Genomic DNA, 16,981 nt, shown 5'->3' with positions numbered 1-16,981 from the left:
GTGTGTGTGTGAGTTTTTTTTTGTGTGTAAGTGTTTGTGTGTGTGTAAGTTTTTGTGTGTGTTTAAGTTTTTTTTGTGTGTGTTTGTAAGTTTTTTTGTGTGTGTAAGTTTTTTTGTGTGTTTAAGTTTCTGTGTGTGTTTTTATGTTTTTGTGTGTGTAAGTTTTTTGTGTGTGTGTAAGTTTTTGTGTGTGTGTTATTTTTTGTTTTTGTGTTAGTTTTTGTGTGTGTGTGTGTGTGTAAGTTTTTATGTGTGTGTGTGTATAAGTTTTTATGTTTGTGTAAGTTTTTGTGTGTGTGTAATTTTTTGTGTGTCTGTGTTAGTTTTTGTGTGTGTGTGTAAGTTTTTGAGTGTGTGTAAATTTGTCTGTGTGTGTAAGTTTTTTTGTATCTTTAATTTTTTGTTCGTGTGTAAGTTTTTTTTTGTGTGTGTGTAAGTTTTTGTGTGTGTGTAAGTTTTTTTTTGTATGTGTGTTATTTTTTATGTTTGTGTAATTTTATGTGTGTAAGTTTTTATGTGTGTTTAAGTTTTTGTTTTTGTGTAAGTTTTTGTGTGTGTGTAAGTTTGTGTGTGTGTGTGTAAGTTTTTGTGTGTGTGTAAGTTTTTTTGTGTTTGTGTAATTTTTTGTGTGTGTGTAAGTTTTTGTGTGTGTGTAATTTTTTGTTGTGTGTGTAAATTTTTGTGTGTGTGTGTGTAAGTTTGTATGTGTGTTTAAGTTTTTTTGTGTGCTTGTAAGTTTTGTGTGTGTGTAAGTTTTTGTGTGTGTGTAGTTTTGTGTGTGTGTGTGTAAGTTTTTATGTGTGTGTGTAAGTTTATGTGTGTGTGTAGTTTTTGTGTGTGTGTAAGTTTTTTTTGTGTGTTTAAGTTTTTGTTTGTGTGTGTAAGTTTTTGTGTGTGTGTAAATTTCTGTGTGTGTGTAAGATTTTGTGTGTAAAATTTTTTTTGTGTGTGTAAGTTTTTTTGTGTGTGTAAGTTTTTATATGTATGTAAGTTTTTATGTGTGGGTTAGTTTTTGTGTGTGTGTAACTTATTGTGTGTGTGTAAATTTTTGTTTTTGTATAAATTTGGTTGTGTGTGTAATTTCTTGTGTTTGTCTTAGTTTTTTGTGTGTGTGTAAGTTTTTGTGTTTGTGTAAGTTTTTGTGTGTGTGTAAGTTTTTGTGTGTGTGTAAGTTATTGTGTGTGTGGGTAAGTTTGTGTGTGTGTGTAAGTTTGTGTGTGTGTGTAATTTTTTGTGTGTGTGTAAATTTTTTTGTGTGTTGTAAGTTTGTTTGTTTATTTTTGTTTTTATGTGTGTGTATGTTTTTTGTGTGTGTGCGTGTAAGTTTTTTTGTGCGTGTTTGTAAGTTTTTGTGTGGGTTTGTAATTTTTAGTGTTTGTGTAAATGTTTTTTTTTGTGTAATTTTTTTTGTTTAAGTTCTTATTTGTGTTTTTTTTTTTATCTGTGTGTTAGTTTTTGTGTGTGTGTAAGTTTGTGTGTTTATGTTTTTGTGTGTGTGTATGTTTTTTTTGTGTTTGTGTAAGTTTTTGTGTGGGTGTAAGTTTTTTGTGTGTGTGTGTAAGTTTTTTTGTGTGTGTGAGTTTTTGTGTGTATGTGTGTGTAAGTTTTTGTGTGTGTGTGTAAGTTTTTTTTGTTTGTTTAAGTTTTTGTGTGTGTGTAAGTTTTTGTGTGTGTGTAAGTTTTTGTGTGTGTGTGTGTAAGTTTTTATGTGTGTATAAGTTTCTGTGTGTGTGAAGGTTTTTGTGTGTGTAAGTTTTTTATGTGTGTGTATGTTTTTGTGTGTGTGTGTATTAGTATGTGTTTGAGTTATTTTTTGTTTTTGTTTTTGTTTTTGTGTGCATATTTTTTTGTGTGTGTGTAATTTTTTTTTTTTGGGTCAATTTCTATGTGTTTGTTAGTTCTTTTGTGTGTGTAAGTTTTTGTTTGTTTTTGTAATTTTTTGTGTGTGTGTAAGTTTATGTGTGTAAGTTTTTATGTGTGTGTAATTTTTTTTGTTTGTGTAAGTTTTTGTGTGTGTGTGTGTAAGTTTGTGTGTGTGTATGTTTTTTGTGTGTGTGTATTGTTTTGTGTGCGTGTAAAGTTTTTTTGTGTGTGTGTATGTTTTTGTGTGTGTGTAAATTTTTGTGTGTGTGTGTGTAAGTTTTTGTGTGTGTGTATGTTTTTGTGAGTTATTAAGTTTTTTTTTTTTTGTATTTTTGTGTGTGTGTGTGTATGTTTTTGTGTGTGTGTGTAAGTTTTTGTGTGTGTGTAAGTTTTATGTATGTGTGTAAGTTTTTGTGTGTGTGTAAGTTTATGTGTGTAACTTTGTTTTTGTTTATATTTTTTTTTGTGTGAGTTATTTTTTTGTGTGTGTTTGTTTTTTTGTGTGTGTAAGTTTTTGTGTGTGTGTGTGTGTGTAAGTTTTTTTGTGTTTGTAAGTTTTTTTGGGTGTGTGTGTGTGTGTGTAAGTTTTTATGTGTGTGTAAGTTTTTGTGTGTGTGTAAGTTTGTGTGCATCTGTAATTTTTTGTGTATGTATAATATTTTTTGTGTGTGTATGTGTTTGTGTATGTGTTTTTGTGTGTAAGTTTTTTTGTGTGTGTGTGTGTAAGTTTTTGTGTGTGTGTAAGTTTCTGTGTGTGTGTAAGTTTTTTGTGTGTGTGTAAGTTTTTGTGTGTGTGTAAGTTTTTGTGTGTGTGTAAGTTTTTGTGTGTGTGTAAGTTTTTGTGTGTGTGTGTAAGTTTTTGTTTGTTTGTCAGTTTCTGTGTGTGTGTAAGTTTTTATGTGTGTTTGTAATTTTTTCGTGTGTGTAAGTTTTTGTGCGTGTGTGTGTGTAAGTTTTTGTGTGTGTGTAAGTTTCTGTGTATGTAAAGTTTTTTGTGTGTGTGTGTAATTTTTTTTTGTGTAAGTTTTTGTGTTTGTGTAAGTTTTTGTGTGTGTAAGTGTTTGTGTGGTTGTGTGTAAGTTTGTTTGTGTGTGTTTGTTTTTTTGTGTGTGTGTATGTTTTTTTGTGTGTAAGTTTTTTTGTGTGTGTGTATTTTGTTTTGTGTGTGTGTATTTTTTTGGGTGTTTGTTAGTAATTTTTTGTGTGTGTAATTTTTTTGTGCGTTTAATTTTCTGTGTGTTTTTAGGTTTTTGTGTGTGTGTTAGTTTTTTTATGTGTGAAAGTTTTTTTTGTGTGTAAGTTTTTGTGTGTGTGTGCAAGTTTTTTGTGTGTGTGTAAGTTTTTTGTGTGTGTGTAAGTTTTTGTGTGTGTGTAAGTTTTTTTGTTTGTGCAAGTTTTTGTGTTTGTGTTAGTTTTTGTGTGTGTTTATGTTTTTGTGTGTGTGTGTAAGTTTTTTTGTGTTTGTTAGTTTTGGTGGGTGTGTATTTTTTTTTTTATTTTTATGTTTTTGTGTGTGTGTAATTTTTTTTTTTTGTTTTTGTTTTTATATTTGTTTAAGTTTTTTTGTGTTTGTTTGTTTGTTTTGGGTGTTTTTAATTTTTTGTGTGTGTGTAATTTTTGTGTGTATTTAAGTTTTTTTTGTGTGTGTAATTTTTTTGTTTGTGTGTAAGTTTTTGTGTGTACGTAAGTTTTTTTTGTGCGCGTGTAAGTTTTTTTGTGTGTGTAAGTTCTTGTGTGTCTGTAAGTTTTTGTGTTTGTGTATTAGTTTTTATGTGTGTGTGTAAGTTTTTGTGTGTGTGTAGTTTATTTGTGTGTGTAAGTTTTTTGTGTGTGTGTAATTTTTTGTGTGTGTGTGTAAATTTTTGTGTGTGTGTAAGTTTTTGCCTGTGTGTCAGTTTTTGTTTTTGTGTAAGTTTTTTTGTGTGTGTGTAATTTTTTTTTTGTGTGTAAGTTTTTGTTTGTGTGTAAGTTTTTTTGTGTTTTTAAGTTTTTTATGTGTGTGTAAGTTTTTTTGTGTGTGTAAAGTCTTATGTGTGTGTGTAATTCTCTGTGTCTGTGTTTAAGTTTTTGTGTGTGTGTAAGTTTTTGTGTGTATTTGTCAGTTTGTGTGTGTGTGTAATTTTTTTTGTGTGTGTGAGTTTTTGTGTGTGTGTAAGTTTTTTTGTGTGTGTAAGTTTTTGTGTGTGTGTGTGTAAGTTTGTGTGTGTGTGTAAGTTTTTGTGTGTGTGTGTAAGTTTTTGTGTGTGTATGTAAGTTTTTGTGTGTTTGTAAGTTTTTGTGTTTGTGTTATTATTTATTTGTGTGTTTGTTTTTGTGTGTGTGTGTAAGTTTTTGTGTGTGTGTCTAACTTTTTGTGTGTGCGTAAGTTTTTTTGTGTGTGTGTAAGTTTTTTTGTGTGTGTAAGTTTTTTTGTGTGTATGTAAGGTTTTTGTGTGTTTGTAAGTTTTTGTGTGTGTGTATAAGTTTTTATGTGTGTGTTAGTTTTTTGTGTGTGTGTGTGTAATTTTTTGTTTGTGTGTTAGTTTTTTTTTGTGTGTGTAAGTTTTTTGTTTGTGTGTGTAAGTTTTTGTGTGTGTGTGTTAATTTTTGTGTGTGTGTCAGTTTTTGTGTGTGTGTTATGTGTGTTTTTGTGTGTGTAAGTTTTTTTGTGTGTGTGTAAGTTTCTGTGTGTGTGTAAGTTTTTGTGTGTGTGTAAGTTTTTGTGTGTGTGTGTGTGTAATTTTTTGTGTGTGTTTAAGTTCTTTTTTTTTTTTAAGTTTTTTGTGTGTGTGTAAGTTTTTTGTGTGTGTGTTATCTTTTGTGTGTGTGTGTAAGTTTTTTGTGTGTGTGTAATTTTTTGTGTGTGTATGTAATATCGTTTTTTTGTGTGTAAGTTTTTGTGTGTGTGTATGTTTTTTTTGTGTTTGTGTAAGTTTTTGTGTGTGTGTATTTTTTTGTGTTTGCGTGTAATTTTTTGTGTGTGTGTAAGTTTTTGAGTGTGTTTGTGTTTTTGTGTGTGTGTGTGTAAGTTTCTATCTGTGTGTGTAATTTTTTGTGTGTGTGTGTGTAAGTTTTGTGTGTGTGGGTAAATTTTTTTGTGTGGGTAAGTTTTTGTGTGTGTGTTAGTTTTTTTGTGTGTTTCTGTTTTTGTGTGTGAGTAAATTTTTGTGTGTTTCTTAGTTTTTGTTTGTGTGTAAGTTTTTTGTGTGTGTGTATGTTTTTGTGTGTGTGTAAGTTTTTGTGTGTGTGTAGTTGTTTGTTTGTGTGTAATTTTTGTGTGTGTATGTAAGTTTTTGTGTATGTGTGTGTAAGTTTTTGCGTGTGTGTAAGTTTTTGTGTGTGTGTAAGTTTTTGTGTGTGTGTAAGTTTTTGTGTGTGTGTTTAAGTTTTTGTGTGTGTGTGTAATTTTTTGTGTGTGTGTATTTTTTTTTTTTTGTGTTATTTTTTGTGTGTGTGTTTAAGTTAGTTTTTTTGTTTTAGTTGTTTGTGTGTGTGTAATTTTTTTTTGTGTGTGTGTGTAAGTTTTTTTTTGTGTTTATTTTTTTTTGTTTGTTTAATTTTTTTTGTGTGTGTATGTTTTTGTGTGTGTGTAAGTTTTTTGTGTGTGTAAGTTTTTTGTGTGTATGTAAGTTTTTATGTGTGTGTAATTTTTTGTGTGTGTGTTTGTGTAAGTTTTTGTGTGTGTAAGTTTTTTTGTGTGTGTGTAATTGTTTGTATATGTGTATGTTTTTGTGTGTGTGTGTAAGTTTTTTTGTGTGTGTAATATTTTGTGTGTGTGTTTTAGTTTATGTGTGTGTGTGAGTTTTTGTGTGTTTGTGTAAGTTTATGTGTGAGTGTGTAAGTTTTTGTATGTGTGTGTAAGTTTTGTGTGTGTGTGTGTAAGTTTTTTGTGTGTGTGTAAATTTTTTTGTGTGTGTAAGTTTTTTTTGTGCGTGCGTAAGTTTTTTGTGTGTGTGTAATTTTTTGTGTGTGTTTTTTAGTTTTTGTGTGTGTGTCTAAGATTTTTTGTGTGTGTATTTATTTTTGTGTGTGTGTATGTTTTTTTGTTTGTGTGTTATTTTTTTTGTGTGTGTGTAAGTTTTTTTGTGTGTGTAATTTTTTGTTTTTGTGTAAGTTTTTGTGTGTGTGTAAGTTTTTTTGTGTGTGTAAGATTTTGTGTGTGTGTAAGTTTTTGTGAGTGTGTGTAAGTTTTTGTGTGTGGGTAAGTTTTTGCGTGTGTGTAAGTTTTTGTGTGTGTGTTATTTTTTTCTGTGTGTGTAAGTTTTTATGTATGTGTAAGTTTTTGTGTGTGTGTGTGTGTAAGTTTTTGTGTGTTTGTAAGTTTTTGTGTGTGTGTGTAAGTTTTTGTGTGTGTGTGTAAGATTTTTTGTATCTGTATGTTTTTATGTGTTCTTATGTTTTTGTGTTAGTGTAGGTGTTTGTGTGTGTGTAAGTTTTTGTGTGTATGTGTATGTTTTTGTGTGTGTGTAAGTTTGTTTGTGTGTGTGTAAGTTTTTGTGTTCGCGTGTAATTTATTTTTTGTGTGTGTAAGTTTTTGTGTGTGTGTAAGTTTTTTGTGTGTGTGTAAGTTTTTTGTGTGTGTGTAAGTTTCTTTGTGTGTGTATGTTTTTGTTTGTGTGTGTATTTTTGTGGGTTTTCTTTAGTTCGATTTTTCAGTTTTTTTTTTGTGTGTGTGTAAGTATTTTGTGTGTGTGTATGAGTTTTTGTTTTTGTTTTTGTTTTTGTGTGTGTGTATTGTGTTGTGTGTGTGTATGTTTTTGTGTGTGTGTGTGTAAGATTTTGTTCTTTTTTTAGTTTTTGTTTGTGTGTAAGTTTTTTGTGTGTGTGTGTAAGTTTTTGTGTGTGTTTTAGTTTTTGTGTGTTTGTGTAAGTTTTTGTGTGTGTGTGTAAGTTTTTTTTTGTGTGTGTTTGTTTTTGTGTGTGTGTAAGGTTGTGTTGTGTGTTTGTGTAAGTTTTTGTGTGTGTGTGTGTAAGTTTTTGTGTGTGTGTAAGTTTTTTTTGTGTGTGTATGTTTTTGTGTGTGTGTTATTTTTTTTGTGTTTGTAATTTTTTGTGTGTGTGTGTAAGTTTTTGTGTTTGTGTGTAAGTTTTTGTGTGTGTGTGTAATTTTTTTGTGTGTGGGTAAATTTTTGTGTGTGTGTAAGTTTTTGTGTGTGTGTAAGTTTTTGTGTGTGTGTGTAAGTTTTTGTGTGTGTGTAAGTTTTTTTGTGTGTGTAATTTTTTTTGTGATTGTAAGTTTTTTTTTGTGTGTGTAAGTTTTTGTGTGTGTGTGTGTAAGTTTCTTTGTGTGTGTAAGTTTGTGTGTGTGTCTTATTTTTTGTGTGTGTGTGTAAGTTTTTGTGTGTGTGTAAGTTTTTTTGTGTGTTTGTGTAAGTTTTTGTGTGTGTGTGTAAGTTTTAATGTTTGTGTAAGTTTTTTTGTGTGTGTAAGTTTTTGTGTGTGTGCGTGTAAGTTTTTGTGTGTGTGTGTAATTTTTTGTGTGTGTGTAAATTTTTGTGTGTGTGTACGTTTTTGTGTTTGTGTGTGTAAGTTTTGTGTGTGTGTGTAAGTTTTTTGTGTGTGTGTAAGTTTTTGTGTGTGTGTAAGTTTATTTGTGTGTGTAAGTTTTTGTGTGTGGGTAAGTTTTTTTTGTGTGTGTAAGTATTTTTGTGTGAAGTGTAAGTTTTTGTGTGTGTGTGTGTGTTTAAGTTTTTTTGTGTGTGTAAGTTTTTGTGTGTGTTTTTTAGTTTTTGTGTGTGTGTTAGTTTGTGTGTGTGTGTGAGTAAGTTTTTTGTGTGTGTTTTAGTTTTTTTGTGCGTGTAAGATTTTGTGTGTGTGTAAGTTTTTGTGTGTGTGTGTAAGTTTTTGTGTGTGTGTGTAAGTTTTTTTATGTGTGTGGAAGTTTTTGTGTGTGTGTAAGTTTTTTTGTGTGTAAGTTTTTGTGTGTGTAAGTTTTGGTGTGTGTGTAAGTTTTTGTGTGTGTGTGTTATTTTTTGTGTTTGTGTAAGTTTTTTTGTTTGTGTTTTATTTTTTTTTTGTGTTTAGGTTTTTGTGTTTTTGTAAGTTTTTTGTGTGTGTAAGTTTTTATGTGTGTGTAAGTTTTTTTGTGTGTGTTAGTTTGTGTGTGTGTTTTATTTTGTTTGTTTTTTCATTTTGTTGTTTTTGTGTAAATTTATTTGTTTTTGTGTTTGTTTTTTTTTGTGTGTGTAATTTTTTTTGTGTATGTTATTTTTTGTGTGTGTGTAAGTTTTTTGATGTGTGTTTGTTTTTGTGTGTGTGTGTAATTTTTTGTGTGTAAGTTTTAGTGTGTATGTAAGTTTTTGTGTGTGTGTAAGTTTTTGTGTGTGTGCAATTTTTGTGTGTGTGTGTAAGTGTTTGTGTGTAAGTTTTGTGTGTGTGTTTGTGTGTGTGTGTAAGTTTTTGTGTGTGTGTGTGTAAGTTTTTGTGTGTTTGTAAGTTTTTTTGTGTGTGTAAGTTTTTTTGTTTTCGTAAGTTTTTTTGTTTGTTTGTAAGATTTTGTGTGTGTGTGTAAGTTTTTTTTGTGTGTGTGTATGTTTTTTTGTGTGTGTATGTTTTTTTGAATGTTTTAGTTCTTTTGTGTGTGTAATTTTTTGTGTGTGTGTAAGTATTTGTGTGTTTTTAAGTATTTTTGTGTGTGTGTGTGTAAGTTTTTATTTGTGTGTAAGTATTTTTGTGTGTTTGTGTAAGTTTTTGTGTGTTTGTAAGTTTTTGTGTGTGTGTGTGAGTTTTTGTTCGTTTTTTTGTTTTTGTTTGTGTTTTAGTTTTTGTGTGTGTGTAAGTTTTTTTATGTGTGTTATTTTTTTTTTTTGTGTATGTTTGTGTGTATGAGTAAGTTTTTGTGTTTGTTTTGTTCTTTTGTGTGTGTGTAAGCTTTTGTATGTAATTTTTTGTGTGTGTAAGTTTTTGTGTGTGTGTAAGTTTTTGTTTTTGTTAAATTTTTTTTGTGTATGTACGTTTTGTGTGTGTGTGCAATTTTTTTTGTGTGTGTTATTTTTTTGTTTTTGTTAGTTTTTTTGTTTGTGTAAGTTTTTGTGTGTGTGTAAGTTTTTTTTGTGTTTTTAAGTTTTTTTGTTTGTGTAAGTTTTTGTTTGTGTGTATTTTTTTGTTTGTGTTTAATTTTTTTGTGTGTGTGTAAGTTTTTGTGTGTGTGTTTTAGTTTATTTGTTTGTGTGTTTAATTTTTTTTGTGTGTCTTTTAGTTTTTTTTTGTGTGTGTAAGTTTTTTGTGTGTGTGTAGTTTTTTGTTTTTTTTTTAGTTTTTTTTTGTGTTTGTTATTTTTTTTGTGTGTGTTTGTATGTTTTTTTGTGTTTTTAAGTTTTTGTGTGTGTGTTTTTTTTTGTTTTGGTGAAAGTTTTTGTGTTTTTTTGTTTTTTTGTTTTTGTTTTTGTTTTTTTTTTTGTGTGTTTGTGTTATTTTGTTTGTGTTTTTAAGTATTTTTGTGTGTGTGTGTTTGTTTTTGTGTGTGTAAGTTTTGTGTGTGTGTGTAAGTTTTTGTTTGTGTGTAATTTTTTGTGTGTGTGTAAGTTTTTTTGTGTGTATAATTTTCTTTGTTTTTTTTATTTTTTGTGTTTGTGTAGTGTTTTTTGTTTTTTTAAGTTTTTGTGTTTGTGTGTAAGTTTTTGTATGTAAGTAATGTAAGTTGTAAGTAAGTAAGTAATGTATGTAAGTAATGTATGTAAGTTTTGTGTGTGTTGCAATTTTTTTTGTGTGTGTAAGTTTTTGTGTGCGTGTGTAAGTTTTTTGTGTGTGTAAGTTTTTGTGTGTGTGTAAGTTTTTTTGTGTGTGTGTAAGTTTTTTGTGTGTGTATTTTTTTGTGTGTGTGTGTAAGTTTTTTTGTGTGTGTAAGTTTTTTTGTGTGTGTAAGTTTTTTGTTTGTGTTTTATCTTTTGTCTGTGTGTAAGTTTTTTGTGTGTTTGTTAGTTTTTGTGAATGTGTGTAAGTTCTTGTGTGTGTGTGTAAGTTTTTGTGTGTGTATAAGTTTTTTTGTGTGTGTGTAAGTTTTTGTGTGTGTGTATGTGTTTGTAAGTTCTTGTGTGTGTGTGTAAGTTTTTATGTGTGTGTAAGTTTTTGTGTGTGTGTGTTTAAGTTTTTGTGTGTTTGTAAGTTTTTTTGTGTTTGTGTATGTTTTTGGTGTGTGTGTATTTTTTTGTGTGTGTGTAATTTTTCTTTTGTGTTTATTTTTTTATTTGTGTGTCCGTTTTTGTGAGTTTGTAAGTTTTTTGTGTGTGTGTGTAAGTTTTTTGTGTGTTTGTAAGTTTTTTTGTGTGTGTAAAAGTTTTTTTTGTGTGTGTAATGATTTGTGTGTGTTTGTGTAAGTTTTTTTGTGTGTGTAAGTTTTTTTGTGTGTGTAAGTATCTTTCTGTGTGTGTGTGTAAGTTTTTGTGTGTGTGTGTAAAGTTTTTTTGTGTGTGTAAGTTTTTGTGTGCGTGTAAGTTTTTTTTTTGTGTGTAAGTATTTTTGTGTGTGTGTAAGTTTTTGTGTGTGTGTAAGTTTTTTGTGTGTTTGTGTAAGTTTTTGTGTGTGTGTAAGTTTTTGTGTGTGTGTTATTTTTTTTGTGTGTGTTATTTTTTTTCTGTTTGTTAGTTTTTGGGTTTGTGTTATTTTTTTTGTTTGTGTGAGTTTTTTTGTGTGTTTTTGTTATTTTTTGTGTGTGTGTAAGTTTTGTTTGTGTGTAAGTTTTTTGTGGTTGTGTGTGTAAGTTTTTGTGTGTGTGTAAGTTTTTGTGTGTGTGTAAGTTTTTTTTGTGTGTGTGTGTGTGTGTGTGTAAGGTTTTGTGTTTGTGTAGTTTTTTGTGTGTGTGTGTAATTTTTTGTGTGTGTGTAAGTTTTTGTGTGTGTGTAAGTTTTTTTGTGTGTGGTTAAGTTTTTGTGTGTTTGTTAATTTTTTTGTGTGTGTAAGTTTTTGTGTGTGTGTGTAAGTTTTTGTGTGTGTGTAAGTTTTTGTGTGTGTGTGTAAGTTTCTGTGTGTGTGTAAGTTTTTGTGTGTGTGTGTGTAAGTTTTTTTTGTGTGTGTGTAAGTTTCTGTGTGTGTATGTAAGTTTTGTGTGTGTGTAAGTTTTTGCGTGTGTGAAAGGTTTTGTATTTTTGTTAGTGTTTTTTTTTGTTTTATTTTTTTTTTGTGTTTTATTTTGTGTGTTTTTTTTTTTTTTTGTTTTTGTTTTTAATTTTTTTTTTTTAATTTTTTTTGTGTGTGTGTAAGTTTTTTGTATTTAAGTTTTGTGTGTAAGTTTTTGTGTGTGTGTGTAAGTTTTTGTGTGTGTAAGTTTTCTTGTGTGTGTAAGTTTTTGTGTGTGTGTAAGTTTTTGTGTGTGAGTGTGTAAGTTTTTTTATGTCTGTAAGTTTTTGTATGTGTGTAAGTTTTTGTGTGTTTGTAAGTTTTTGTGTGTGTGTAAGTTTTTGTGTGTGTGTAAGTTTTTTTGTTTGTGTATGTTTTTGTGTGTTTGCCAGTTTTTGTGTGTGTGTAAGTTTTTTCGTGTGTGTATTTTTTTTTGTTTTGGTAAGTTTTTGTGTGTGTGTACGTTTCTGTGTTTTTGTATTTTTTCGCGTGTGGGTAAGTTTTTTTTTTTTTTTAAGTATTTGTGTGTGTTTAATTTTTTTGTGTGTGTGTAAGTTTTGTTTTGTTTTTAAGTTTTTGTGTGTGTAAGTTTTTGTGTGTGTGTAAGTTTTTGTTTGTGTGTGTAAGTTTTTGTTTGTGTGTATGTGTAAGTTTTTTTGTGTGTGTGTGTAAGTTTTTGTGTGTGTGTGTGTGTAAGTTTTTGTGTGTGTAAGTATTTTTGTGTGTGTGTAAGTTTTTGTGTGTGTGTGTAATTTTTTGTGTGTGTTTGTGTAATTTTTTGTGTTTGTGTCAGTTTGTGTGTGTGTGTAAGTTTTTTTGTGTAATTTTTTGTTTTTATGTAAGTTTTTTTGTGTGTGTAAGTTTTTATGTGTGTGTAAGTTTTTGTTTTTTTTTAATTTTTTTTGTGTGTGTAAGTTTTTTTTTGTGTGTAAGTTTTTGTGTGTGTGTGTAAGTTTTTTTTGTGTGTGTAAGTTTTTGTATGTGTGTAAGTTTTTTTTTGTTTGTAAGTTTTTGTGTGTGTGTAAGTTTTTGTGTGTGTGTGTGTAAGTTTATGTGTGTGTGTTAGTTTTTGTGTGTGTGTTAGTTTTTGTGTGTAAGTTTTTGTGTGTGTGTAATTTTTTGTGTGTGTAAGTTTTTGTGTGTGTGCAATTTTTGTGTTTTTTTTTAAGTTTTTGTGTGTAAGTTTTTTGTGTGTGTGTGTGTGTAAGTTTTTGTGTGTGTGTAAGTTTGTGTGTGTGTGTGTAAGTTTTTGTGTGTGTAAGTTTTTTCTTGTGTGTTTGTTTTTTTTGTGTAAATTTGTGTGTGTGTGTAAGTTTTTGTGTGTGTGTTATTTTTTTGTTTGTTTGTAATTTTTTGTTTGTGTGTAAGTTTTGTGTGTATGTAATTTTTTGTGTGTGTGTAAGTTTTTGTCTGTGTGTGTAAGTTTTTGTGTGTGTGTAAGTTTTTGTGTGTGTTTAAGTTTTTGTGTGTGTGTAAGTTTTTTTTTGTGTGTAAGTTTTTTTGTGTGTGTGTAAGTTTTAGTGTGTGTGTAATTTTTTGTTTGTGTGTAAGTGTTTGTGTTTGTGTGTGTAAGTTTTTGTGTGTGTGTAAGTTTTTTTGTGTGTGTGTGTAAGTTTTTGGTGTGTGTGTAAGTTTTTGTGTGTGTGTGTAAGTTTTTATGCGTGTGTAAGTTTTTGTGTGTGTGTTCAAGTTTCTGTGTGTGTGTGTGTGTGTGTAAGTTTTGTGTGTGTGTAAGTTTTTGTGTGTGTGTATAAGTTTTTATGTGTGTGTAAGTTTTGTTTGTGTGTAAGTTTTTGTCTGTGTGTAATTCTTTTTGTGTGTGTAAGTTTTTTTTGTGTGTTTAAGTTTTTGTGTGTGTGTAATTTTTTGTGTGTGTGTTTGTTTTTGTGTTTCATTTTGTTTGTGTGTGTGTAAGTTTTTTTTGTTTTTATGTTTTTGTGTGTAATTTTTTTTTTGTGTGTATTTTTTTTTGTGTTTTTATTTTTTTTTTTGTGTGTAAGTTTTTGTGTGTGTGTAAGTTTTTGTGTGTGTGTGGAATTTTTTTTTTGTCTGTAATGTTTTTTATTTGTGTAATTCTTCGTGTGTGTGTAAGTTTTTTTGTGTTTGTTATTTTTTTTATTTGTGTAAATTTTTTTGTGTGTGTATGTTTTTGTGTGTGTTTAAGTTTTTTTTTGTTTGTAATTTTTTTTTGTTTGTTTAAGTTTTTGTGTGTGTGTTATTATTTGTGTGTGTGTTTAATTTTTTTTGTGCGTGTAATTTTTCTCGTGTTTGTAAGTTTTTTTGTGTGTGTTATTTTTTTTGTGTGTTTAAGTTTTTTGTGTGTGTGTAAGTTTTTTTTTGTGTGTAAGTTTTTGTGTGTTTTTAATTTTTTTTTTTTGTGTAAGTTTTTGTGTGTGTAAGTTTTGTGTTGTGTAAGTTTTTGTGTTTGTGTGTGTAAGTTTTTGTTTGTGTGTATGTGTAAGTTTTTTTGTGTGTGTGTGTAAGTTTTTGTGTGTGTGTGTGTGTGTAATTTTTGTGTGTGTGTAAGTATTTTTGTGTGTGTGTAAGTTTTTGTGTGTGTGTGTAAGTTTTTGTGTGTGTGTGTCTATTTTTTTGTGTGTGTGTGTAAGTTTTTTTGTGTGTGTAAGTTTGTGTGTGTTTGTTTTTTTGTGTTTGTTAGTTTTTGTGTGTGTTTTTTTTTTTGTTTGTGTGTAAGTTTTTGTGTGTGTGTGTAAGTTTTTGTGTGTGTGTAAGTTTTTGTATGTGTGTATGTTTTTTTTGTGTGTAAGTTTTTGTATGTGTGTAAGTTTTTGTGTGTGTGTGTGTAAGTTTATGTTTGTGTGTAAGTTTTTGTGTGTGTGTAAGTTTTTGTGTATAAGTTTTTTCGTGTGTGTAATTTTTTGTGTGTGTAAGTTTTTGTGTGTGTGAAATTTTTTTTTGTGTGTGTAAGTTTTTGTGTGTAATTTTTTGTGTGTGTGTAAGTTTTTTTTTGTGTGTTAGTTTTTGTGTGTGTGTAATTTTTTTTTTTTGTGTAAGATTGTTAGTTTGTGTAATTTTTTTTTTGTGTGTTTGTTTTTTTTTGTGTGTAAGTTTTTGTGTGTGTGTAAGTTTTTTGTGTGTGTAAGTTTTTTGTGTGTTAGTAAGTTTTTGTATGTGTGTAAGTTTTTGTGTGTGTGTTAGTTTTTGTGTGTGTGAAAGTTTTTGTGTGTGTGTGCAAGTTTTATTGTGTGTTTAAGTTCGTGTGTGTGTTTCATTTTTTTTTTGTGTTTAAGTTTTTTTGTGTGTGTGTAATTTTTTGTTTGTGTGTAATTTTTTGTGTGTGTGTAAGTTTGTGTGTGTGTGTGTGTAAATTTTTGTGTGTGTGTAAGTTTTTGTGTGTGTGTGTAAGTTTTTGGTGTGTGTGTAAGTTTTTGTGTGTGTGTAAGTTTTTATGTGTGTGTGTAAGTTTTTGTGTGTGTGTGTAAGTGTTTGTGTGTGTGTGTGTGTAAGTTTTTGTGTGTGTTATTATTTTTGTGTGTGTGTATTTTTTTGTGTGTGTGTGTGTATGTTTTTTTGTGTGTGTGTGTAATTTTTTGTGTGTGTGTAATTTTTTTTTTGTGTGTAAGTTTTTGTGTGTAAGTTTTTTTGTGTGTGTAAGTTTTTGTGTGTTTGTAAGTTTTTTTGTGTGTGTAAGTTTTTTTGTGTGTGTAAGTTTTTTGTGCGTGTGTATGTTTTTTGTGTATGTGTAAGTTTTTGTGTGTGTGTGTGTAAGTTTTTGTGTGTGTGTGTGTAAGTTTTTATGTGTGTGTAATATTTTGTTTGTGTATGTTTAAGTTTTTGTGTGTTTGTGTTTTTTTTTGTGTGTGTTTGTGTAAGTTTGTGTGTGTTTGTAATTTTGTGTGTGTTTGTAAGTTTTTGTGTGTAATTTTTTGTTTTTTTGTAATTTTATTTATGTGTGTTATTTTTTGTGAGTTTTCGAGTTTTGGTGTGTGTGATATTTATTTTGTTTGTGTAAGTTTTTGTGTGTGTGTAATTTTTTGTGTGTGTGTGTGTATGTTTTTTTTTGTGTGTTTAACTTTTTTTGTGTGTGTAAGTTTTTGTGTTTGCGTAAGTTTTTGTGTGTGTGTAAGTTTGTGTGTGTGTGTGTTTAAGTTTTTGTGTGTGTGTATGTGTTTGTGTGTTTGTATGTTTTTGTGTGTAAGTTTTTGTGTGTGTGTTAGTTTTTGTGTGTGTGTTAGTTTTTGTGTGTGTGCAATTTTTGTGTGTGTTTGTAAGTTTTTGTGTGTAAGTTTTGTGTGTGTGTGTGTGTGTAATTTTGTGTTTGTGTGTAAGTTTGTGTGTGTGTTTTTAATTTTTTGTCTTTGTATAAGTTTTTGTGTGTGTGTGTAAGTTTTTTTGTGTGTGTTAGTTTTTTTTGTGTAAGTTTTTGTGTGTGTGTAAGTTTTTGTGTGTGTGTAAGTTTTTGTGTGTTTGTAAGTTTTTGTATGTGTGTAAGTTTTTGTGTGTGTGTAAGTTTTCGTGTGTGTGAAAGTTTTTGTCTGTGTGTGTAAGTTTTTTTGTGTGTGTAAGTTTTTGTGTGTGTTTATGTTTGTTTGTGTGTGTCAGTTTTTGTGTGTGTGTAGGTTTTTGTGTGTGTGTGTAAATGTTTTTGTTTTTTTTTTTTTTTTTTTTTGTGTATTTTTTTGTGTGTGTGTGTGTAAGTTTTTGGTGTGTGTGTAAGTTTTTGTGTGTGTGTGTGTAATTTTTTTGTGTGTGTGTTATTTTGTGTGTGTGTGTGTAATTTTTAATGTGTGTTTTAGTTTTTGTTTGTGTGTGTAAGTTTCTGTTTGTGTGTGTGTGTGTGTAAGTTTTTGTGTGTGTGTAAGTTTTGTGTGTGTGTGTAAGTTTTTGTTTGTATCTGTAATTTTTGTGTGTGTTTTATTTTGTGTGTGTGTGTTAGTTTTTTTGTGTGTTTAAGTTTTTTTTTGTGTGTTTAATTTTTTTGTTGTTTGTATTTTTTTGTGTGTTTGTAATTTTTTTTGTGTAAGTTTTTGTGTTTGTGTGTAAGTTTTGTGTGTGTGTAAGTTTTTGTGTGTAAGTTTTTGTGTGTGTGTGTAAGTTTTTGTGTGTGTTTTTTTTCTTGTGTGTGTAAGTTTTTGTGTGTTTGTAAGTTTTTGTGTGTGTGTGTAAGTTTTTGTATGTGTGTAAGTTTTTGTGTGTGTGTAAGTTTTTGTGTGTGTGTAAGTTTTTGTGTGTGTGTTATTTTTTTTTTTTTTGTAAGTTTTTTTTTGTGTTTTAGTTTTTTTTTTTGTGTTAGTTTTTTGTGTGTGTAAATTGTTTTGTTTGTGTTAGTTATTGTGTGTATGTTTAAGTTTTTTGTGTTTGTGTAAGTTTTTTTGTGTGTGTAAGTTTTTTTGTGTTTGTAAGTTTTTGTGTGTGTGTAAGTTTTTGTGTGTGTGTGTAAGTTTTTTTTGTGTGTGTAAGTTTTTGTATGCGTGTAAGTTTTTTTTTGTTTGTAATTTTTTGTTTGTGTGTAATTTTTTGTGTGTGTGTGTGTAAGTTTATGTGTGTGTGTAAGTTTTTGTGTGTTTTTATGTTTTTGTGTTTGTTTTTTTGTTTGTGTGTTTTTTTTTGTGTGTGTGTAAGTTTTTGCTTGTTTTGAATTTTTTTGTTTGTTTTTTAGTTTTTGTGTGTAAGTTTTGTGTGTGTGTGTGTGTAAGTTTTTGTGTATGTGTAAGTTTTTTTTTGTTTGTAAGTTTTTGTGTGTGTGTAAGTTTTTGTGTGTGTAAGTTTTTTTTTTTTTCTAAGTTTTTTTTTGTGTATAATTTTTTGTGTGTGTGTAAGTTTTTTTGTGTGTGTAAGTTTTTTTTGTGTTAGTAAGTTTTTGTGTGTGTGTAAGTTTTTGTGTGTGTGTAAGTTTTTGTGTGTGTGTCAGTTTTTGTGTGTGTGTGCAATTTTTTGTGTTTGTGTAAGTTTTTGTGTGTGTGTAAATTTTTGTTTGTGTGTTAGTTTGTGTGTGTGTGTGTTAGTTTTTTTGTGTGTGTAAGTTTTTGTGTGTGTGTAAGTTTTTGTGTGTGTGTGTGTAAGTGTTTTTGTGTGTGTTATTTTTTGTGTGTGTGTGTAAGTTTTTGGTGTGTGTGTTAGTTTT

This window comes from Artemia sp. Qi Xiang Cuo, chromosome 16, assembly GCF_049724085.1.
Source record: "Artemia sp. Qi Xiang Cuo chromosome 16, ASM4972408v1, whole genome shotgun sequence".
NCBI lineage: Eukaryota > Metazoa > Arthropoda > Branchiopoda > Anostraca > Artemiidae > Artemia > Artemia sp. Qi Xiang Cuo.
Note: the sequence above shows the minus strand (reverse complement) of the source record.